The sequence below is a fragment of the Dermochelys coriacea genome, chromosome 5, assembly GCF_009764565.3.
Source record: "Dermochelys coriacea isolate rDerCor1 chromosome 5, rDerCor1.pri.v4, whole genome shotgun sequence".
Classification (NCBI taxonomy): Eukaryota; Metazoa; Chordata; order Testudines; family Dermochelyidae; genus Dermochelys; species Dermochelys coriacea.
This window is the reverse complement of record NC_050072.1, coordinates 133546300-133562536: the sequence shown is the minus strand read 5'-3', so window position 1 is coordinate 133562536 and position 16237 is coordinate 133546300.

Here is a 16237-nt window from a genome sequence, read left to right as displayed (position 1 = left end):
AGACTGGTGTGCTCCTGTGCTGGGGGCTGTAGAGGATCATGTTGGGTTGGATGGAGAGTTCTGTGCACCAGCAATTCTGGGCAACATGTGGCCCTGCACTGGGAGACTTCCGCTGTATGCCACTCTGCCCCTCTACAGCCCCTTATGCAGCTGGAGTGATATCCAGGGGCTACAGCAGGGCCAGAATCTGGCCCAATATCTCTTTGGTGTTTCTAATAAGCAAAGATCCTAATTATTCTTTCCAGCTCCTGAGCTACTCTCATTGTGCCAATACTAGGCTCTGCCCATTACAGGCTCTCACCGCTCTGCTACTTTCACTTAGTCAGGCACCACTCTGATTTGTCCTCATCTAAAAATCAAAGAGATCCAGGGTTGAATTCAAGCTACCCCAGCACAGCCATGCTTTGGAGGCAAAAAGGCACAGGAAACCCTCCACAAACAGGCTTAAACAGGTGGCAACAATAAGGTGGCTGCCGGCACTCCCTAAGCAAGGGAGGCCACTAGTGTGGCTGGTAGTTCTCATTACCCTGGAGCTGGCCTGTTTGGTTGAGATGAGGACAAGGCTATGGCCCAAACCACTAGAGGACTGCAGTAGGATGCACACAACTGTTCTAAAGAGGCAGTACCTGCAGCTGTGGTTGTGCTCTCCTGTGGGGAGAACGCTACTTGTACAGGGGATCTCCTCCTCACTGTACAGTCCAGGGTCTCTGAATCAAAATTCAGCCCTAAACATTTAGGAGATGAAGCTAGTGTCCCCAGTGAATGCATCACTTTTTGGCCAGTACCACCAGCCACTCCCACAAGGGGCAGACCATTGGCTCCAGTGCGTCCTTTCCATACGATCTAACAGAGCTGGCCCCAGCGTTCCCCCTGCAGTGGAATGCTTTGGCTATTATGCGTGACTGAATCTACTAGTTTTTTAAAAAAAGTCAGAGAATTAATTTTGCTTGTGGCAAGAGTTTCCTTTCCAAAAGCATCATTGTCCAGGTTTTGGGGAATGTGACATGACAAGAATTGCTGAGAAGTAGCTGCTCTGCAAAGAATTGTACCAGGATGAGTCTAAGCATGCAGTAAGCTTGAGGTTGCCATATGGAATTGACTACTAAGAATAGAGCCAAATGCTTGTCTGGCATCTGGATTTGACAACTAGTCTGATTTGTAGGATGCCCTTTTGTTCATGTATTGTTTGGTATGTCATAACAGGCCAGTCTTTTTATACCAAGTGAAAAAATTAATGCAAAGGAAAACTTTAAACATTCTAGATTTTTTGAACTGTTACCAACACAAGCATGCATTTCATTTTAGGGCAAAATAATTTTTATAATTAATAAATAGCTTTCAGAGATTTATAGCCAGAGGATGACACACATGTACCAAATTAGATGTAGGGAAGATCTTTTAAAAATATATCTGCACCTTGTGAGATTTTCACACCTAAATCCAAATCTGGGCCTTAATTCCTTGTTAACAGCTGCAAATCTAAGGAATTTTATCACTTGCTTCCGTGTATTTTTTTTCAGTTCAGAAACAAAAGCCAACAAATTTCAGAATCAAAACACATTAAATTCAGTTGTGACATAAGGCATCCAGCTGCCTTTCTCCTGTTCTTGCAAGTATGTTATGAACTTGATGCCTCGCTGAAGGGAGAGCTCTAATTTCTCCTCTGTGTGTTTAAGGTCACAAACTTGAAGATGTGGTTCAGCTGAGTGACCCCAAAGCCTCAGTCATGCCAAGAGTTGCCTCTTTTTTGAGTTTGTAAAAATAAAAGTTCTATACATTGGTTATTTCATTTCACAGCACTTCTCAAATCTGATGTACATCACTTCATCCACCCCTGAACTTCAACAAACATTGAAATGGATCAGTTATTTAACAGCCCATAGCAGAGTTATGCAAGGTTTAGGAGAGGATGTGGAAAATATTTCAGTTTTTGAGTTATGCAAGTGTACATACACTGAATTGGTGGTGTTAGTCACATGGCCTCCATGGAGATAAGTACCTAGGAGTCAGCAAACTTCTGCTGAGAATGACAAATTATGGGTAAATTGATAAATGATTTAAAGGAGCTTGTGTTCAGTTGTTTCACTAAGGGAAGGGTTAGGTAGGACTAAGTCAGCTCCACAGGAATAAGCACTCCTTGTAACTATCTTTCCAAAAGTCCATAAGCCAAAATCTGAATATTTGAATAGCAAAGTAGTAAGACAATATGTATCCACTGGGATGGGCCTCTGGGTGGAGTCAGGAGAGATCAAAGAAATTGAAACAACAGGAGCAGTTCAGGCAGGGATAGTGTGTTCCAGTTCACTGTTCCAGGTGCAGTATGTGTGGCTATATGCTGTGAGACCAAAACCATGTCCAAGCAGTTCTAACAATGCAATTAAAGCACCTTGAGTATGAGGTTGTGGGACTCGTGAATTCACAACATACAGTAAGCTATAAAATGAGGCATTTGGTGGATATCCTAGAGGGTTTCTGGATCATGGGCACCAGGTTTATATAATTTTTGGTGGTACCTGGAACAGAGCCATCCCATACATAAGATGGACCGGGGCAACCGCCCCAGGCCCCGCACTTTTGGGAGCCCCACACTTCAGGGGGATGCAGGGTCCAGGCAGAGCTGTCCCGTCCATAGGATGGACGGGGGCAACTGCCTTGGGCCCCGTACTTTGGGGGGCCCAGCACTTCAGGGGGACACGGGGTCCAGGGCGGCCTGGAAGGTTAGTGGGGAGCCTGGCACCAGCAGCAGTGAGCGATCCACCCCTCCCCACCCCTGGTCCACCCCCTCCCCCAAATCCCTCATCCCGCCTCTTTCCGGCTTCCGCCCCTTCCCCCGAGCGACACCGAGAGCTAGTGGGGCAAAGCGGGGCAGGCTGGGGCTGGGTCTGCTGCCAGCACCAGGCCCCCTGCTAACCTCCCAGGCCGCCCTGGGCCCCACGTCCCCCTGAAGCGCAGGGTGCGGTTGAGTCCAAACATTAGTGGAGCCAGGCCCACGTTCCTAAATATTGGTGGAGCAGAGGCCCCACGGGCCCATATACCTCGCCGCCTATGTCTGGATGCAGTGATCTCTCAGACAAAGCGGCTTTAAGTATGGTGGGGGAAAGTAGGAAGCAGCTTTCTTGGCATGGGACTCTTGTTCTGGGACCTGCTGAGGATGACAGGTAGCTGGGAGTGGCTGAGTTTGGTAATAAGGGTTTGGGCAGCAAAGACCATTTGTCCCTATGATCCTCACAGCCATCTGTATTAGAGGGATGACTTGCCCTCTCGCCTGGCAGGCATCAAATACTGCAGAAGATGTTCAGCTTGTTGCAGGATTGGACACTACAGTTCATAAGCAGAGACCTCCAATCTGTTAATCGTGATCAATCTACCTCTTCTGCACTGAAACGTCTCAGGAAGAGCTAATTCTCCCATACGGCACTCCCACGTGGACAGGAGTCAGGCGACGGGGAAATAAGTGGAGGCATTCTCCCAGATTCCACCCTCAAACCAAGCTCCACCCATTCACAGTGCAAACATGAGATGCCAGGCAGACTTTGCAGATCTTCACAAAGGGTTTGTCCCTCTTCCTCCTGGTATGCTCTAACCAGCGGGGAAGTAGTTAGGAATGTTAACTCTGAAACCTAATTAAGTCTCTTCAACCTGCTGAGTTGAAGAGGGTGACTAACACCTCTCGGCCATTGTTTGAGGTTCCGGTAGGACTCTGAGATCACTGCATCCATTAACATCTGGTTCACATTCTTTAGGAGATAAAGAATCCTTTTTTAATGAAATGTTTAGGTTCTGGGACACAACAGGCAACCAGGGGGGAAGAGCAATGGCTCACTGAGCGACTGCAAACCTGCCAGAGACTAACCCTGAACTTGGAGATGCTGCTGAGTAGGTAGGAGACCAGCAAAGGCTGAGACATTGCTGTGGGGAAGCTTTCATCAGATGTCAGTGGCCCCACCAGTTCTCAGTTGAATCCCATGGGGTAAGTGGGATCTGAACTGACTGGTGAGAGAGGTTTCCAGTAGAACATTCATGATGGGTACAAGGGTGGTGGGGACCCTTCCACTTTTGCCTGCAGTGCAGCACGCTCCCGACTGAAAGCATTCATGCCAGCAAGTGGGCTCAGGATACATTCTTGCTGAGAAAGATGTCTGATGTCTGACTCACAGGCTGTTTGGTTTAGATAGAATTAGCCTTCTCCCTGTCTTGTGTTGTGTCAGCCAGTTCTGTAAAACCACTTCCTTACTTTATTTGCTATAGATGTCAGGGCTTAATCACTCTGTGTTGAAATCAGTCTGGGGTTACAAGAAGTCATTCACCTTCTCACACAGCTTGAAAACAGATTGTGTGTGAAGAATAATTAAGGCTGGGAGTCACATAGGTATTTAGGCATCTCGTTGCCATTGAAATCAGTGAAGTGAGGTGCTTACATACCTTTGTGAATTCCAACCTACGACTTTTGACCTTGGATCTGTGACTTCATTGGGAATAATGTGCCATGTTTGACAGAATAAATGTACATATGCAGGCCAGATTTTTCAGGAGCTCAGAACCAAACCGTTCCCATTTAGGCACCTACAGGAAATGGCCAGATTTTCAATAATGCTCAGCTCCCATTGAGAACTGGCTGACCCAGAATCAGAGGCTATTACAGATACAACCACATTTTCACCCCCACACTCTTTGCATGATGCAGTGAGCAGAGCTCAGCCAGATGTGAGGATCTAGCCCTGTCTCTCCATCCTCCTTTTAAACTCTTCCAAACTGTTGTGCAAGAACTACTACATGCTACTTTCCCCCCCCCTTTACTCACTGTGAAATGGGGCTTAAAAAGTGGGTTTAAATTAATCTGGCACTCCAAGGCCCCTTTACATCGTCAGAACCTGTGAAGGGGCCATAGTATAAATAAGGCCTAATGAATGAACATAACATAAAGTTGGTTATGTCCAGGATTTTGAAGTGCCTGAGTCGGCTAGGGCTTGGGCTTTCAGAGTTGCAGAGAAGCCACAACTCAAATGGAAGCTAATGGGAGCTGTTCAAACTCAGAACCTCAGAAAATCAGGTTGTGCGTTGCTCATCTTGGGCTCCCAATCTCACATGGACAAAATTAGTGGATGCGTCTGAGAATATTGGCCCAAGCTTTAAATACTGATTTGGGATTTACTTCAATAGAATCAGGGGGTAGCCATGTTAGTCTGTATCCACAAAAACAACAAGGAGTCCGGTGGCACCTTAAGGACTTTAAGGTGCCACCCGACTCCTTGTTACTTCAATAGAATGTGCACAGAACACTAAAAAGATGGGTAATCTGGCTTCAGCCTCTGGCAAGCATCAGGCTACTCACAATTGTATTCTGCTTTGAGCCTCCCTGGTTCTTGCATCTCTACAAAAAGCATCAATTGCAGACATACAAGGACCACACTGCATGCCAAAGTGTACTCTGTATGTCCGGAAATGTGATAAAGTGAAGAGAGTCTGGGGAGATTATAACTGGTCCTGTACATCCGAGGCTATTCTTCCCGCAAACATGATAAGAAAAATATTCCATGCATGTTTACCCCTCACCAATATCTCCTGAGTGGTTCTGGCCCACAGTCCAACCCAAATTCTGCTCTCTGAGCCAATGTGACTATCTTTCCCTGACTCTTTTTTTCTTTTTAAAATGATGATTTTTAAAATATCCCCTTGGCCACCTGCTGGCATTGCCTTGTGCTCCTCTCCCAAAGGGGTTAGAGGGCAATACTGAATGAAGGTCAGTGAATAGTGCTGGCTGAGAAGGTGTCTGTGACACTACACCCCATGTTCTTCACAGTGATATTAGTATGATACGATGATGGCATAACTATGATGTATTTTACGCAAATTGGAAAAGTATCATAATATTGGAAAAGTTATGATTCGCTGAATATGAATGTGACATTCTGTACCTTGGGGGAGCACCTTGTAACCCCCATGTTTCTCATTTATATATAATTGTGATCTTGCATATAAAGCAGGCCATGTGAGGCATCAGGGGAAAGGTTATGATCTGCTGAAAGTCATTTTTCTATCCATATCTGTATATAATTAATGCATATGAAGTTTTGAGAATTGTGTTGTATGGTTGTCACCAAAACATGCCATAAGTTGGGGAATCAGCCAGGAAAGTAACCAACGCCGGTGGGGTGTCAAACAACCCATCAACAGCCATTGTCCAGCAAGGGAGCTACAATACAATGACTCACTTGCATGAGGCCACACCAGGGGAATTGCTCAACCTTGCCTGGGGACTCAGCAACCCAGACATGCCTAGACTTGTGTGTTCCCCAAGCACATGGACTGAGGGTATAAAACTGAACACAGGGGGTCCAGGCTTGGCCTTTCTCCTCCACCCACCTGCACTGCAAACAACAAGGACACTCTGAAGACTCCAACTGAGGGGACTGGCCCAGATTTCAAGGATGAAATCTGTGTACTATGAACTGCAATATACAATGGAGTGAGAAAAACTGCTTAATCTAGATCGGGGTCTCAAAGTCCCGGCCCATGGGCCATCTGCGGCCAGAGAACCTCCCCAATGTGGCCCATGGGGCTCTGGCAATTTTGGGGCCGGGTCTCTCCCTTGACCCCACCTGCCACTCCAGGGCGATTTCCCCCTCTCCCCACAGCCCGTGCATTCCTCAGGCAATTTAAAACAGTCCGGGGCCCCGCTCACCACCAGCAGCACAACGGAGCTGAGTGGCTTTCTGCGCATTCGCCCCATGTGGCTGCCAGCCCCTCCCTGCAGCCCTGGGGCAGGGTGGCGCTGTGACTCCGTGTGCTGCCCCCACGCCGAGCGCTGCCCCTGCGGCTAATGGGAAGTTGTGGGGGCAGTGCCTGGGGGCAGCAGGGTGTGGACTCCCCCGCCCCACCTTGGAGCCCCAGGTAAGCACTCCAGCCTCCCCACCCCCTCCCCACATACCCCCTCCTGCCCCAACCCCCTCCCAGAGCCTGCACTCCTCCCCCCTCCTCCGTCCCAGAACCTGCAATGCCAACCCTTCCTCCTGCACCCCCACCCCTTGCCCCAGCCCAGAGCCTGCACCCAGCACCCAAACTCCATCCCAAAGTCTGCACCACAGACCCCCTCCCAAACTCCCTCCCAGAGCCTTAGGCAGGTAGGGGGTGGAGTTTGCGGGGGGGGCAGGTTCTGGGCAGCATGAGTGACATTATTGGCCTGCTGGGAGGATTTGAGGACTGGCACTGGCCCTAAGGTAAATTGAGTTTGAAAACCTGATCTCGATATTGTCCAGTCTAATAGGGTTGAAAGTTTAGACTGTGTACTTATATTCTATTTCTTACGGTAACTAGCTCTGACTTTTTGCCTATCACTTATAAACACTTAATATCTATCTTTTGTAGTCAATAAATTGGTGTAACTGTTTATCTTTACCAGTGAGTTTGCCTGAAGTGTTTGGTAATCTGCTCAGGTTTGCAAAGGCTGATGTATGTCCACTTTCCATTGAAGTGGTGAACCAATTAATAAATTTGCACTGCTCGTCATGAGCAGTGCAAGACAGTATATTTCTGAGGTACAAGGCTGGAAGCTGGGGGGATTTGGCTCTGGTGCCTTTCTCCATGTGATTCATGAGTGGCTCTGGGAGCAATCATGCAACCTAGCTGGGTGTGGGGTCTCCACATGCGGTTGTGCTGAGTGATCACAGCGCCTGGAGGGGGTTTTGCTGCTGGTCACTAGCAAAGCGTTGTGAGAGACAGCCCCAGACAGAGAGAGGTCAGGGGGCACAGTAATCCCAGGCTGCACCCCGAAGATCCCATCACAATGAATATCCTATTTGTGTGCATGTATCATTTTTCTACCTGAAATTATGACTATTGACAGGGATCTGTATTTCAAATGGACTTATTCTGGAAAACACCCACTGCCAGTCTTTCAGGTACAACAATGAAGAAGTCAGACGGGGCTGATGGCCCATCAGCAAAGACAATGGACCATGGAATTGCTTGACCTTTCTGTGGGCCTTTTGGTCAGCCTGTAAGCAATGGCTGCTATAACACTGCAAGATCATGTGATTAGGCCACAAGATTCCGGACTACATCTTGGGATGTCAGTATTTTTCCACAAACCAGTCTGGGAAACAAGTTTTGAAACAAAGGTTTCCCATCCTATGCTAAAGCTAGATGAGGCAGAGACTGACATAATCTCTGGTTCTTCACTCCCCACACAAGAAGACTTCTGGAAACATCTGAGGAACAAAGACTGAACTGGGGAAAGTGCTGCACCCAGTGCAGCTTTCCCCTTAAGAAACTGCAGCTGGGTGTGTCCCTATCTATATGTATGCTGGTGAAAGTGCAGGGTGGAGAGCTTTGCTGCTTGTCACAGCAGCACAGTGTGAGAGGGAGCCCAGGCTGGTGGATCAGGGGGCTCAGTGGTACCCTAGTTCCAGGTGGCACCCAGGGGGGAACCTGTCAGAGTGTCAAACCCTGCACTGCTCCCGCAAGCTCCTGGCAGAGAGGCCATTCTGGGATGAATGGGGGAGTGGGAAGGGTGCAGTTGGATGCCTGGTTAGAGGAGCCCTGGATCCTGGTGATATCCTGCTACCACAATCCCATGGGGCAGAGCTAGCTTGTGCTGGGGATGGCACATTGAGGAAGATGTAAGCCATCTCTGCTCTGTCCCTGCACTGATGCCGGTGCAAAATGAGGCATTCCTGCCCTATTAGCTTGCTCTCTGAGATAGACACAGATGGGTTGCCCTGGAAAATCCAGAGGGCAGAGAAACCTATTTTGTTGGTGATATTGGATTATTAAAAATACTAATAAACCATTCCTTGTGGGTAACATGAAAGGACCCCTACAACAGGAACATGAGTGGGGATAATGTCGTGCAGTTTTGGATGTATTGTGGTGGGAACAGAAAACAGATGAGAGTAGAAGAAAGATTAATTTTCCCCCGTCCCACTCTGTTAAACTAATTAAGAAATGCAGTGCCAGGCCTGCAAAACTTACATTACATTATTACATTCAGGCAAAACTTCCACTGGAGTAAACCTTGCGGAGCAGGGAATGCAGGATCAGGTCTATGTTATATAACTGGGCCAGCACATTCTATAGCAGCGTAGCTGTCAGCCAGAGGCAGAACCATCCCATTTTCTAATATTTGTTTGGGATTTTCAGAAATGCCAAGTGTTGGCGCAGCTCTCCTTCCCCATTGATTCAGGGAACAAAGTTAGGCCCACTCTGAGTACTGCTGAATACCCCCACCCTTTTGTGGATTAGGCATAGCAACAACAAAAGCACAGAATTGGTATGTTAAAATTAAAATGCCTGTGGGTTTGTCATTTTAAATCACAGTCTGAACTTGTTCTAAGTTGCCCTAACCCTTGGGAAATCATAAGAACATGAGAACATCCATACTGGGTCAGACCGATGGTCCATCTAGCCCAGTATCCTGTCTTCCGACAGTGGCCAATGCCAGCTGCTTCAGAGGGAATGAATAGAACAGATAATCATCAAGTGATCCATCCCCTGTCACCCATTCCCAGCTTCTGGTGAACAGAGGCTAAGGACACTTAAGAGCATGGTTTTGCATCCCTGCCTACCCAGGCTAATAGCCATTGATGGACTGATCCTCCATGAATTTATCTAGTTCTTTTTTGAACCCTGTTATAGTCTTGGCCTTCAGAACATCCTCTGACAAGGAGTTCCACAGGTTGACTGTGTGTTGTGTGAAGAAATACTTCCTTTTGTTTGTTTTAAACCTGCTGCATATTAATTTCATTTGGTGACTCCTTGTTCTTGTGTTATGTGAATGGCTAAATAACACTTCCTTATTTATTGTCTCCATCCCAGGCATGATTTTATAGACCTCTATCATATCCCCCCCTTAGTTGTCTCTTTTCCAAGCTAAAAAGCTTATTAATCTCTCCTCACATGGAAGCTGTTCCATACCCCAATCATTTTTGTTGCCCTTTTCTGTACCTACTCCAATATCTTTTTTTGAGATGTAACAGACGGTAAGCTCTTTGGGACAGGGACCTTGCCCCAGATCCACATAAGTAAATTAGAAGTTTGAGCAACAAGGGTGATATTGTGGTGGGAGTCTGCTATAGACCACTGGACCAGGGGGATGAGGTGGACAAGGCTTTCTTCTGGCAACTCACGGAAGTTACTAGATCGCAAGCCCTGGTTCTCATGGGAGACTTCAATCACCCTGATATCTGCTGGGAGAGCAAAACAGCGGTGCACAGACAATCCAGGAAATTTTTGGAAAGTGTAGGGGACAATTTCCTGGTGCAAGTGCTTGAGGAATCAACTAGGGGCAGAGCTCTTCTTGACCTGCTGCTCACAAACCGGGAAGAATTAGTAGGGGAAGCAAAAGTGGATGGGAACCTGGGAGGCAGTGACCATGAGATGGTCGAGTTCAGGATCCTGACACAGGGAAGAAAGGAGAGCAGCAGAATACAGACCCTGGACTTCAGAAAAGCAGACTTTGACAACCTCAGGGAACTGATGGGCAGGATCCCCTGGGAGAATAACATGAGGGGGAAAGGAGTCCAGGAGAGCTGGCTGTATTTTAAAGAATCCTTACTGGGACAAACCATCCCGATGTGTAGAAAGCATAGTAAATATGGCAGGCGACCAGCTTGGCTTAACAGTGAAATCCTTGCTGATCTTAAACACAAAAAAGAAGCTTACAAGAAGTGGAAGATTGGACAAATGACCAGGGAAGAGTATAAAAATATTGCTCGGGCATGCAGGAGTGAAATCAGGAAGGCCAAATCACACCTGGAGGTGCAGCTAGCAAGAGATGTTAAGAGTAACAAGAAGGGTTTCTTCAGGTATGTTAGCAACAAGAAGAAAGTCAAGGAAAGCGTGGGCCCCTTACTGAATGAGGGAGGCAACTTAGTGACAGAGGATGTGGAAAAAGCTAATGCATTCAATGTTTTTTTTTGCCTCTGTCTTCACGAACCAGGTCAGCTCCCAGACTACTGCACCGGGCAGCACAGCATGGGGGGAGGTGACCAGCCCTCTGTGGAGAAAGAAGTGGTTCAGGACTCTTTAGAAAAGCTGGACGAGCACAAGTCCATGGGGCCGGATGCGCTGCTTTTGAGAGTACTAAAGGAGTTGGCGGATGTGATTGCAGAGCCATTGCCCATTATCTTTGAAAACTCATGGCAATCGGGGGAAGTCCCAGCTGACTGGAAAAAGGCTAACGTAGTGCCCATCTTTAAAAAAGGGAAGAAGGAAGATCCTGGGAACTACAGACCAGTCAGCCTCACCTCAGTCCCTGGAAAAATCATGGAGCAGGTCCTCAAGGAATCAATTCTGAAGCACTTAGAGGAGAGGAAAGCGATCAGGAACAGTCAGCATGGATTCACCAAGGACAAGTCATGCCTGACTAATCTAATTACCTTCTATGATGAGAAAACTGGCTCTGTGGATGAGGGGAAAGCAGTGGATGTGTTGTTTCTTGACTTTAGCAAAGCTTTTGACACAGTCTCCCACAGTATTCTTGCCAGCAACTTAAAGAAGTATGGGCTGGATGAATGAACTATAAGGTGGATGGAAAGCTGGCTAGATTGTCAGGCTCAATGGGTAGTGATCAATGGCTCCATGTCTAGTTGGCAGCCGGTGTCAAGTGGAGTGCCGCAAGGGTCGGTCCTCAGGCCGGTTTTGTTCAATATCTTCATAAATGATCTAGAGGATGGTGTGGATTTCACCCTCGGCAAGTTCATGGATGACATTAAACTGGGAGGAGAGGTAGATACACTGGAGGGTAGGGATAGGATACAGAGGGACCTAGACAAATTAGAAGATTGGGCCAAAAGAAATCTGATGAGGTTCAACAAGGACAAGTGCAGAGTCCTGCACTTAGGACGGAAGAATCCCATGCACCACTACAGACTAGGGACTGAATGGCTAGGCAGCAGTTCTGCAGAAAAGGACCTGGGGTTACAGTGAATGAGAAGCTGGATATGAGTCAACAGTGTGCCCTTGTTGCCAAGAAGGCCAATGGCATTATGGGATGTATAAGTAGGGGCATTGCCAGCAGATCGAGGGACGTGATCATTCCCCTCTATTCAACATTGGTGAGGCCTCATCTGGAGTACTGTGTCCAGTTTTGGGCCCCACACTACAAGAAGGATGTGGAAAAATTGGAAAACATCCAGCGAGGGCAACAAAAATGATTAGGGGACTGGAACACATGACTTATGAGGAGAGGCTGAGGGAACTGGGATTGTTTAGTCTGCGGAAGAGAAGAATGAGGGGGGATTTGATAGCTGCTTTCAACTACCTGAAAGGGGGTTCCAAAGAGGATGGCTCTAGACTGTTCTCAGTAGTAGCAGATGACAGAACAAGGAGTAATGGTCTCAAGATGCAACAAGGAGAGGTTTCGGTTGGATATTAGGAAAAACTTTTTCACTAGGAGGGTGATGAAACACTGGAATGGATTCCCTAGGGAGGTGGTGGAATCTCCATCCTTAGAGGTTTTTAAGGTCAGGCTTGACAAAGCTCTCCGCTGGGATGATTTAATTGGGGATTGGTCCTGCTTTGAGCAGGGGGTTGGACTAGATGCCTCCTCAGGTTCCTTCCAACCCTGATATTCTATGATTCTAAGTATTAGGGTTCCTAACTTTCATTGATTCCAGTGGAAGTTAGAAGCCTATAACTTTGTGGATTGGACCCTTGTCTGCATCAGTACACTGAAGCAGCTAGCACATTTAGGGACACTGTAAAATACTAAACAAAACAGTTTCTTTACTATTGTCTTACTGCCAGTTCAAACAGGAGGGAAAGAAACCTTACTTTCTAAGATATTACATTCCTCCCGAAGTTTACATGCCATACTACGTATACTGAAGTCCCATACAAAACTTATTTTTCCATTTTTTACTAGGCTGGACTGGTGACCGCCCTGAACAGTGCAGAGTAGAGTCTGGTTTCTACTTGAGACAGGTTCCAGAGAGACTGGGGTACTCTGTGTGGCTAAACAGATCTATCTTGCTGATTAAGGAACTGCAGAGACCAGATCTAAAAGAGGGGATGTAGCCAAACCTAAGACAGGCGGACACTGTGGGTTGAGGAGTTCCTTTAAAGGAAAATGTGGGAATTTTTGGCTCCATCAGGGTAGGGAGGGACACTCTATTCACATAGAAAATCGGGGGTGAAAGGGAATGTTATACCTGGCTATCTAGTACTAGGCTTCTCAATCCATAGTTAGGTACTGTGACAGGGTCGGGCTAGATGGCTATAGGAGAGTAACAGAAGGCAGATATATTAGCCCCAGGCTAAGTAGGTCCCTTTTCTCTGGGTAAGGTAACAGGGAAGGTTCCAGAACAATCAGGAACCTTCTGGAGACAATTAAGACAGGCTGATTAGAACACCTACAGCCAATCAAGAAGCTGCTAGAATCAATTAAGGCAGGCTAATCTGGGCACCTGGGTTTAAAAAGGAGCTCACTTCAGTTTGTGGTGTGCATGTGAGGAGCTGGGAGCAAGAGGCACTAGGAGCTGAGAGTGAGAACGTGGACTGTTAGAGGACTGAGGTGTGCAAGCATTATCAGATACCAGGAGGAAGGTCCTATGGTGAAGATAAAGAAGGTATTGGGAGGAGGCCATGGGGAAATAGCCCAGGGATTTGTAGCTATCGCACAGCTGTTCCAGGAGGCTCTCTAGACAGCTGCATTCCACAGGGCCCTGGGCTGGAACCCGGAGCAGAGGGCAGGCCCGGGTTCCCTCCAAATCCTCCCAATTCCTGGTCAGACACAGGAGGAGTTGACCTGGACTGTGGGTTCAGAAAAACGGCCAAGCTGAGGGCTGCTGTGAAGCTCCAAGGCGAGCAAATCCACCAGTAAGTGCAAGACCTACCAAGGCAGAGCAGGAACTTTGTCACAGTACCTAAATTAACAGTGGCCCGACTTTTTCAAAGGTGCTGAGCACCCTGGGTTTTCACTGATGTCAACACTTTGCTGTTAATATTAACAGCGTTCAGTTAGCCCAGGTTCTGTTTTACCCTGCCACCTTCAGTGTAATGGATCCTAGGGAATCCCCTCCTCCTTGAAGTTCTGGCACACACCAGGCTTGCAATAAACAAAGCATCTCTGCAGGATAATATCTGTTTATACTGTAAGCTCCTCAGAGGAAGGAATGTGACTTTATCTACATCTGTAAAGTACAGTCTAAGTTCGTGGCACTATATAACTTTTGTGATACTAATCATCATTCTCTGTCACGGGATGGTCCCACAGCTCAAAGAAAATATATTGCTGTTACTCTAGGGCACCGGTGTGTTGGGTTTTTTGGTTCAGTAAATTGCAGTGCATACAAGTGCTGGGACAGAGTATTCTCAGTTGACTGGGGGCAGCTATAGAATGAAACTCCAGAGGAGACTGGTTTAACCGAGACTCTGAGCACTGCTAGAAAATGCTACAAACCTTCCTTTTTAGTATCCCAATGACAATCAGAACATCAAGACTTCCTCCCCTTCCATCCTTCTTCCCCCTTCTCCAAACAAACCTCTACTCCAGACAGGGCCGTCCCTACCCATATGCAAAGTACGCAGCTCTGTAGGGCAAATTTCCTGATGCCCTGCACAGCTGCATGCTGCTCCAGCCCCTGCTCTGTCTCTTCCCCATAGCCTCCGCCCCAGCCCTGCCCCCACTCCACCCCTTCCCCAAAGCCCCCACCCTGCTCCACCCCACCTCACCCTCACTCCACCCCTTCCTGCCCCTGCTCAGCCCCAGCCTCGCCTCTTCCCACCCCTGAGGACTGCAGCAGGGTGGGGCCTGCACTCACTGGCGGCAGGAAGTGCAGCGACCCAGCCCCAGCAACGTCATTGGTAAGTGCTGGGGCATGGTTCCCCCCGTCCACAAGCCAGTTCCCCACACAGACACGGAGGCCTGGGGCCAGTTCCCCCACCCCACAGAGGACTGGGACCCCCCCACACCCCACGGGGGGGGGGCTGCGTAGAGCCCCAGAATAGCTAGGGACGGCCCTGACTCCAGAGCTTTCTATCACCAGAAAAGGCAGAGGAGCCAGGGCCTCCACAAAATCCCCTTGAAAATTTGCCCTTCCTAAAACCATTTTATGGGTGAAAGCTGACAAATGCGGAGGAGCACATGGTTCAGACAGAGACATGGAAGATGATAAAATACAGGTGGGATCTGATGAGAAACAGTCAAATGAAAAAGGTCCCATTCAATTATATCATGTAATGGCAGACAGCTAAAATGTGACAAGTTTTTAAAGTGCTTATATACCAATGCTAGAAGTCTAAATAATAAGATTGATAAAATAGGTTCACAGAAACTTAGTGGAATGAGGATAATCAATGGGACACAGTAATACCAGGGTACAAAATATATCAAAAGGACAGAACAGGTTGTGCTGGTGCGGGAGTGGCACTATATGTGAAAGAAAGCGTAGAATCAAATGAAGTAAAAATCTTAAATAAACCAAACTGTATCATAGAATCTCATTTGCTCCAACCCCTCAGACAGAGACAAACACCTACAAGATCTCTATCATGCATTCCTACAACTACAATACCCACCTGCTGAAGTGAAGAAACAGATTGACAGAGCCAGAAGAGTACCCAGAAGTCACCTGCTACAGGACAGGCCCAACAAAGATAATAACAGAACGCCACTAGCCATCACCTTCAGCCCCCAACTAAAACCTCTCCAACGCATCATCAAGGATCTACAACCTATCCTGAAGGACGACCCATCACTCTCACAGATCTTGGGAGACAGACCAGTCCTTGCTTACAGACAGCCCCCCAATTTGAAGCAAATACTCACCGGCAACCACATACCACACAACAGAACCACTAACCCAGGAACCTATCCTTGCAACAAAGCCTGTTGCCAACTCTGTCCACATATCTATTCAGGGGACACCATCATAGGGCCTAATCACATTAGCCACACTATCAGAGGCTCGTTCACCTGCACATCTACCAATGTGATATATGCCATCATGTGCCAGCAATGCCCCTCTGCCATGTACATTGGTCAAACTGGACAGTGTCTGCGTAAAAGAATAAATGAACACAAATCAGACGTCAAGAATTATAACATTCAAAAACCAGTCGGAGAACACTTCAATCTCTTTGGTCACTTAATTATAGACCTAAAAGAGGCGATATTTCAACAAAAAAACTTCAAAAACAGACTCCAACGAGAGACTGCTGAATTGGAATTAATTTGCAAACTGGATACAATTAACTTAGGCTTGAATAGAGACTGGGAGTGGATGGGTCACTACACAAA